The sequence below is a fragment of the Mytilus trossulus genome, chromosome 14 (assembly GCF_036588685.1).
Source record: "Mytilus trossulus isolate FHL-02 chromosome 14, PNRI_Mtr1.1.1.hap1, whole genome shotgun sequence".
Lineage (NCBI taxonomy): Eukaryota > Metazoa > Mollusca > Bivalvia > Mytilida > Mytilidae > Mytilus > Mytilus trossulus.
In genome coordinates, this window is record NC_086386.1 from 61393141 (window position 1) to 61402574 (window position 9434).

Sequence of the window (9434 nt, forward strand, 5' to 3'; positions counted from 1 at the left end):
TGCTGTCATTCCTTTAATAATGTCGACAAAAAAAATTATTTTTTTTATTTTGAAAAGTTTAAAAATATTTATTGCAAAAATTAAGAACATTTAAAATTGTACATACAAGTCTAAAATGCAAACAACGTTCAGATCTATGATAGCGTAGGATAAAAATCGCAATTTTTTATACGTGTGCATGTAACAAATTTCGTTGAAGAGGGGTCTAAATACAGCAAAAAACAACATTTTCCAAAACCCCAAAAGAGTGAAAGAAAACCCCAACATTTTAACAAAACGCATTTGACTAACAAGTCGAACAACTGATGTTCTTAAATCCTGCTGACTGTTATTGAAGATTGCAAAATAAATTGATCACAAGGTGTAAGAAAATGGATCTCTATATTAGTTTAATGCCAAGTAGAAAACAATAATTTTGCGGCAAAGATGGTAAACCACAACATGAGGTGCTAATTTTTTTTCACACCATATCCCGATTTCGACAATTAATGTCTCTTCAGTGATGTTAGGAATCGGAAAGTATTTGGAAGGCCGTTTAATTTACCTCAATTTAAAATAGACTCTTGAATTTTAAAGAGTCAAAACAGGATCAACGGATTATATAAACCGGAGGGAAAATATAATACAAGCCCAAACGAAATAAATATAAACAAGTCCAATTTGAAAACAACACTTTAACCTCTGTTTGCGTTGGATACAAACCGCAATTTTATACGTGTGTATGTAACACATTTCGTTGTAGAATGGTCTTAATATAGCACAAACAACATTTTCCAAAGGAGTGAATAAATATATTTTAACAACACGCATTTGACTATTTTCAGATGATTATAACAAATCAAGGTGGCATTCTTAGCTCTCTGTGTTGTTGTGCTTATCTTGGGGTGGGGTTGGCTTCGTCAATTTTCACGTATAAAGGAAGGGGATAATCCTTGATAACGATAACTTAGATTTGAAAAACTGAGAAATTTTGAAATTGAAATATGAAAGAAAACAAGTTCTTATCTACATTTAAAAATGAAAACAGCACAACTAACACACTGAAAACTAAAGCATTACCTCATTAAACCCCTAGACGATCTACATATTGCAACGGTCATGTTGGTCACTGTAAGTACAAATTCGATGACAAATCTTATTCGGTGATGTTACAATCGTGCACGAGAAGACGAGTTTGTGGTTGATTAGAATTTTTCCGTGTTCATCTTAGTCGGATATTTCAGACGGTGCCCATGTTTTAAAAGTTCCTGGTACAATAAAAAAAAATCACGCTTTGAAAGAGTATTTAGGAGTTTTAAAGGCCTATTAAACGTCCCTGTTATTTTTATGCATGTGTTTTCACAGATGTATGATTTCTGCATATTGTGTTTTCTGTTTGAAATGTGGTGGAGTAGGAAACATTACGGTATTTGTTAGTTTTTTGTCATTTTCCTTGGCATTTACTGATGTCTTGTCGATCTGAATTTCGGAGTAATGCAGCACTTTGCATCTTCGATCAACATCTGCTGATTGGATGGTATACGTGTTATTAAGTTGTTCATCTGATAGAAACTTAATATCGGTATTGTCTCTTACTGATGTCTGCATTACGGAATTATGAACCAATAATTCTCTACCTGCAAGTTCTCTATAGATTCGTCGTTCTGCGTTCTGAACTATAGGTTGATAAGGGTTTAAATAATCTTCTAGATTCGACTGAATGCTCTCGTCTGTGTTTGTTGAGCTCCTTAAGGAATCTTCTTCAGTGGGTCTTACAGGTTGATTGGCTATTTGCTGACCTTGTGTGAGTTCTTGAAGCACCATTTCATCAATTTCCTCATAGGCATTTTCATTTAAACTTTCCTGTGTATTTGATTCCCCGCTTCTGTCGGAGAGGTTCATATTTCTTTTTCTTTTGTAGTAAAACAACCATATTGAAAATATAAATACTAAGAAGATCATTCCACAGACAAATAAACCGGAAATAATCACCAATTGTCTTGTAGTATCTAAAACAATGAATATCTTTTTATAAACATAATTCATGTTTTCATAGAATATAATTTTCAGGGATATTTCAAAATACCATTATTCTATGAAAGCAAAATATATTGAACCTCGTCTCATTTTAATGACATGCCTTAAAACCTGTTACATGTATTCAATGGTTTCTGTTGTTTGCTTTCAGAAAAAAATGATTTCGTTCATTTTCACCTCACATGACCCAAAATTCCAATTGGTGCGTTCTGCATCATTTTGCTAACGCGGGCTTTTGTCCATCGTTCGCTGACGTGGTTAGTCGTCCATTTACACTTAAAAAGATCATCATTTTATCGTTGAATCTATTTGGTCAAATGTTACCGAAATCATTATATGGGTTTCTAGCTCAGAGCATGCGTCCTACAACCACGCCAGCCTACCAACATAGCCGACATGGTTTAAGATAGAACATATAGGGGTAAAATTCCAGTTTTTCAATTACATGTATCTTGAAATTATCTATTAAGAAAATCTTACAGAGACAGACATTTCAAAATGATGAGATTTTCCTTTAGTACATTAACATAAAATCTATAAGACTTCCTCTTGTAGGAGTGATTGCCTTTAAATTACGAGTTGTTTCATATTTTTTTTCTTCATTTTTGCATACTTTCACTAAATTTTAATATAAATTCTGAAGCATAAAAGATCTGCAAGACAAGATCTGCAAGTAAAACATCATAACCGAATATTTTTTTGTGCTTTGTTGCCTATTATTTTGAGAAAATCTATGATAGAATCGCTTTCATAACAGTTTTGACGAGACCAAATGTTTTATCGCTCAAGTATCCCATTGACTGGACCAGATTTTGGTGAACGTTCGTCTATAACACCCACTGATCACGTCATACTTATCATAGACATTAAAACTGTGATATCACTAAAGGATCATCTGATTCAGTATTATTATCAACATAAGCATTACGATTATTCATACTGGTGTCATGGTTATGGGAATACCTCTGTATATATAGACACTTTAAACAGTCAGAATTATCTGCAATACAAGATCTACAAATGCGTCTATAGCGTCAATCCTCACACTTTATTGCTTATTTGATTTTGCCATTTGTTGAACTTTGAGTTTTATAGGTAGAATAAAAATGTAACGTAAAAATGAGCAACAAAAAAAGGTATTATATTGAAAACTATTGTAAATACATAGAAACTCAAAATGCAAATAGTTCAGCTGACATGTAGATGAATTTGTTAGTCGTCTTTTTTTTATATGATTTTAACACTTTATTTGTTATCGGCAAAAAAGGAATACATTTGTACATAGAGATAAATAGAAATTATATCATGAATACTATTCTTATCTAGACTTTTGAAGTCGATGTAAATGCACATAGAAATAGTTGATCAGGCACTGTTCTTTATAGCCTCTCGTTACAATATATAGATTAAGCCGTTTTTTTTCCATTTTATTGTTTCAAATTTTGTAATACTATGGTCTTTCACATCTTATTTAATATCATTTGATATTATTGGCTGTGGCCTTGTTGAATTTTTTTAAAAGGAACAAATATAAAAAATAGTATGAGGTCTTAAATACTGAGGTTTAAACCCAAAAGAAAGTATTGAACCTCCTTTTTTATACGTTTTTATCTGACATTTAATATGCAGTACTTACGACTGGTACTGTGTTCAAAAATATCTGTCTGTATATTATATGGTGTAACAGAAGCAATATCAGTAAACTCTATGAAAACACAAAAAATATCAACAGCTTTCCAATTGCCAACTTAAATAACATCTTTGATTTTATATACAAAATCTCAATGAAACTTAAGTTACATAGTTCTCATTTTGTTGTATTGTTTGTCTGACAATGGTATCATATAAATAGATATTTTTTTGGCATCGTGGAGAAATTTATAGCATACATATCTTATACTAGTAGTATATATAAATCTAGCATATTTACTTATATTTTTTTATTAAGAAAGAGATAAGTAAAGATATTTCGATTCTTATTTGCCTTGCCCAAAACAAAAGCCATTTAATTTTTACACATTCCCCCCCCCCCCCCCCCCCCCCCTGAAACTATTGGGTCCATTTGGTGCCCAACTTAACTTTGGTTATGTAGCTTAACATTAGTGTCAGATTGTTCTGCATGTCAACTTACTTGTTTTTGTCATGTTTTGTTTAAATCTTAAATGTTGTAGAGTGGTCATTGTTGAAATACCTAATTTTGACATTTTGCTGTCTCATTGACGTTAACCCCTTACTATTCTTAAATAATGCCTAATCATGTTGATCAACAAATTTACTCTTAGACTCTGATACATAGTTATTTATTGAAAAACATACACATTTGTTTTATGTACTGTTGTCATAGACATATATTATTTGTTGAAAACAAACCTTCAGTTGTTGTAGGCATAAGACTTGTTGAAAAGCTGTTACATCCTTGCACATGATCACAACTTAAAAAATAAGAGTTATACGTTATATGAAATGCTTTTCATGTTAAAGCTCTCCTCTTGTTTTTGAATTTTACGAATAATATAAATTAGAGAGTGACTTTCAATTATCGATAATTTTATTTTATACAAAGTACGATTTTTTTATTTGATAACGAAATAATACAATACGGTATATTATATGATAATGCCGAGACTTGTACTTCATTTCAATGAAACTGCTATAATGCAATACTAAACGTGTATCAAAAAGAGGTTTGAAAATCATATATTTTGTAATTTAGATACATAAGTTTTTCACTCTAGACTAGAAATGACTTTCCATCAACCGGAAGAGGCCAATTATCTCCTGGTTTACAGGCAAAAGTATATAGAAACTATATATTTTTGGAATCAGTGTGAAAGAAGCTATCATATGAGATCGGGAGGACCTTGACTTCACCGGAAGTAGCTCATTTCCTGTATCTCCCTCATTTCACTCAAAAGTATATCGAAACCATTTATTCATCGCATCAGTTTGAAGAAAGAAGCCTCTTTTCAAAATGTCTTTGATTTGGAAAGACCTTCTAATTATTTTTAATATTTGTGATAATATGCATTTCTATCTTGTAAACCATAAGTGATAGAGACCAGGATCGTTTCATTTGAGGTCCTTGGTCCAAAAAAAGGAAAAAAAAGGTCAAGGTCAAAGGTCAAGGTCATATTTAAAATTTTGATTTTGGCTTAGTTTCAATTCTTTTCAAAAACCGTATAATATATCGACAACATATTTTTACTAAATTGTAAGTTGCAGCATGTCATAACACATACATTTTGGTTGAAAGGGTACGCTATCATGAAATGGAGTTTTCTCCCCTTTAATATAAAAATTTCGGCATATAGTGATATAATTCTTTACACATATATAATTTAGACCTATGGTCTTTCGATTTGAAGCCCTTTGTATATGACTTTGAAATTGAATTCGAGGTCATAGGTAAATTTGATGTTCTAGACTTTGACCTTTACTTTTACCTCAATTGTACACTTGATAATGCCATGGGACTATTTGTATTACGTTGCAAACCACTTGACCATGGAAAAGCCAACTGGAAGTAAGCTAGTGTAATTTTGTTCCCGTGTACAAATTTTGTTTGGAATATGTCGCTAAGATATTTCTTGTATAGTTTCATACAGTTTATGCGCTTTTTATTTTAACCCATTCTAAGCCGAACCATTTTCTTTGTTAGAGTTATCTCCCTATTCACTGTTCATCAAATGTGTGCATATCCTTCGTAACAAAATAAGATATCGATAATCTGTTACTAAATTGTTCGTTACATCCTCAGAAATTTTAGGATAATTTGAATCGAAGCGGTTCGAGGAAATTTTATAGGAGTTATCTACCTGTACCAAATAAACTTACCGGTATGTTTTTTTAACTCATAAACCGTTAACCGTATAACCCTTGAATCTTTATATTTGAGGCCCCTGGTCCTAACTAGAAAATGAGGTCAAGGTTAAGTTCTTAATTTTGACTTTCCCTTGTTTTCGCATTTTCTCCAACACTTTTAAAGATATATATAAAAGAACAAGTGCAAAATAATCGCTTTATAGTAAATAATTTATGTTACATTTGGTCTGATACAATCTAATAACATCTTATAGCCTCACGATTTGGTTGACCGTTATGGAATAACCGTTTCACAAATGATATCGGATATGGGTAAACATTTACAATTAATTCTCCATAGGCGGTAATGGTAACGTTTTCCTCCGTTGCTCAGTCCATATCGTTTACTTGAATATGTATGATGGCTCAAATCGAAGCTGATACATTTATACATGTCTGGTTAAATTTTCGGGGTGGCAAGTGAGATTACTATTTCGCAAATTGCTGGACCCCGGAAGATGGTGAAAAATGTCACTCTCCTCATGAAATAATCCCAAAATTCTGATCATAAAATTCAATAAAAAAATTGTCCTTTCTAATAATTTATTTCAGGTCAAATCTTCATATTTCTTTTCTCATCACATCAGCTCTATAAAACAGTTTTTATTGTTCATTTATGTCCATTTTTAAAATCACAGCATCCACAATTGTATGGCGGACTAATATTTTTTTTTAATTACGTCATCTGAGTTCCTCATCTCAAGGTCTATTAGGGATCCTGATATTGAAATCCATACTTCTGATTTTTCTAAATATTTTTATGTGATCTTCATCGGTATAACATTCTGAATAAATCTGTGTATTTTTATCCATTTCTGAAAAAAAAAAAAGTTGTTTTAGCACTATAAGGCAATGACACTTTCGTCGCTATATTCATTTATTTTGAATACAATGTGTATGTATAATTAATTTCTTCCAGAATACCTTCACTAGTCAAAATAAGAACAAAATTTCTGATTATAACCTTTAATCACAATACACAGACCCTGTTAAAGCAGTCTATAAAATTTTATTTGGCCTTAAAGTGCATTTTGACAGAGAAATTATGCAAAAATGCAAAAAAAATTATAAAAAAACCAACACCAAAATAATTTCTTACTAGTGGAAATCTGGTATTTAATACTGTGGAAAGCAATCTAAACTACCGGGAAAGTCATCCTTATCATATAATTAGAGTGCAATATAGTGCAAATTTTCAAACTTGTCCTTTCACATAATTCTATTCGAGAAAAAATGTTTTTTACATGTATTTCAGTGAAAACCTTTTATCCGTGAGAAATCCACATGAGGTTTCAAAGGAAATATTGTGACATCACATGTATTATGGAGTCATTAAATAACGACATATCAAAATAATGCTAAATATAGTTTGCAGTGTTACGTGAGAAACAGTTGCCGCAAGATTTAACTCGAAATATTGAGTTGAAACGATCTGTAACTAAGCCTTTTCATGTAATACCAAGACCATAGCAACAGTTTTCATATATGCATATTTTTAACATACCTACTGTAATTTCAATTGCATAAAAACCTTAAATAAACTATTTAGAGCTTGCCTAATAAAACAAAATGCTTACCAGTTATTCAGGACTTTTTAAAACCTCTAGTTTGCCATCTCAGGTTAAAAAGGAATGATATGTCTGGAACTGAAATAAGACAAAAAAATTACTCAGGCTGTGTTATCATTTGATTTAAATACATAAGTATTATTGAGAGAGAAAAATCTAATTCTTGAAAGTTTAATCACAAAGAAAGACGAATGCTTCTCCCTTGTGGCTTAGCCACCTTCATTTAAACCTTTTATATTAGAAGCAATGGGTAGTAGCAAACTAGCTTTATAGTTGAATACGTGCAGAAATATTGTTTTCAAAAAGGTTTGACCCTCCCCCTTTTTCACTGAGAAATGACAACATCTTGTGTTTTGCTCAAGTGCATTAAAAATAATAATTCATGATTTTCTTAAAACATGTACATGTTTTTTCTGTTTTTTTGCATATGATATCTACTGACCAGGGGTCAAATCATTTGATAAAAACACCTGCGATGATATATCCCAATTTACTCGTATGAAGTGTGTTATCTCCCTTGATTATCAGGTATTCCTGTAGACCAGACTGATAATTACATAACAAAGACTATAGTGTGTCGTGTTTACTTACAGTTTAATAATATTTAAAAGTTATTTCTTGCCTTTTTAAATATAGTAAACAAATTCCTTTCGAATCTCTCGGAAGTAAACAAAGTTATGATTGTGCCTAAAAAAAGTGTTCAGCCCCGTGCCAGTAATGCATTTTAAAAGCGAAAATTTCATTGAGTTTTTGCTGATCATTATCAATAATATTTATCTTAAACCGTTTATAATAACTAGGTATAAATAAAAAACTACTAACCATCATTTTCGGTGGTGTACAAGGTGAAATCATCCATAAATCAGTCTGAAAACTTCTGGAATTAAGCTTCTAATTTGGGTAAACATTTACAATTAATTCTCCATAGGCGGTAATGGTAACGTTTTCCTCCGTTGCTCAATCCATATCGTTTACTTGAACATGTATGATGGCTCAAATCGAAGCTGATACATTTATACATGTCTGGTTAAATTTTCGGGGTGGCAAGTGAGATTACTTTTTTTTCGCAAATTGCTGGACCCCGGAAGATGGTGAAAAATGTCACTCTCCTCATGAAATAATCCCAAAATTCTGACCATAAATTTCAATAAAAAAATTGTCCTTTCTAAATATTATATTTTAGGTCAAATATTCATATTTCTTATCTCATCACATCAGCTCTATAAAACAGTTCTTATTTTTCATTTATATCCATTTTTAAAATCACAGCATCCACAATTGTATGGTGGACTAATATTTTTTTTTAATTACGTCATCTCAGTTCTTCATCTCAAGGTCTATTAGGGATCCTGACCCATATGTTCCTTACGTTGTAACTACAGTCCCTTTCATAAATGTGACCTACCGAATGAGACTATTAACCGGATTTGTTATCTCATAAGCAACACGACGGGTGCCACATGTGGAGCCGGATTTGCTTATCCTTCCGAAGCACCTGAGATCACCCCTAGTTTTTGTAGGGGTTCGTGTTGCTTATTTTAATTTTCTATGTTGTGTTTTGTGTACTATTGTTTGTCTGTTTGTCCTTTTCATTTATAGCCATGGCGTTGTCAGTTTATTGTCGATTTATGAGTCTGACTGTCCCTCTGATAACTTTCGTCCCTCTTTTATATATAGTAGTGAGTGCCCCTGAAATGTCTTAATATGGGGTTTATTGATTATTATTTCAACTTGATTCATTATAAAGCCATATGACCTTTAACAAAAGGTTGGGTGACATATGACTTTGAAAAATGACAACCTGAAGTGACCTTGAGAAAACCAGAAGTACCCATTCTTGCACTTTTTTCAGGACAAATTACTCGGAATCCGCATATGTTGTAATTTATAAACATAAACTTATCATTAAAGACCAAACATGCCTTTCGATAAACTGGAATTGGTCAATTATCTCCTGTTTTACAGGCAAAAGTATATAGAAACTATATA

At 31.8% G+C, this 9434-nt stretch overlaps 1 long non-coding RNA gene across 1 annotated transcript; it reads right to left on the reverse strand.

Moving 5' to 3' along the window:
- Positions 1 to 6148: 6148 nt before the first annotated feature.
- LOC134695941 (uncharacterized) lies at positions 6149 to 8586 on the reverse strand. The gene is made up of 3 exons (XR_010102868.1): positions 8268 to 8586; positions 7455 to 7523; positions 6149 to 6692 (listed from the first exon to the last, which is right to left on the reverse strand). It is a non-coding gene; the product is annotated as an uncharacterized LOC134695941 (long non-coding RNA).
- Positions 8587 to 9434: the final 848 nt, after the last annotated feature.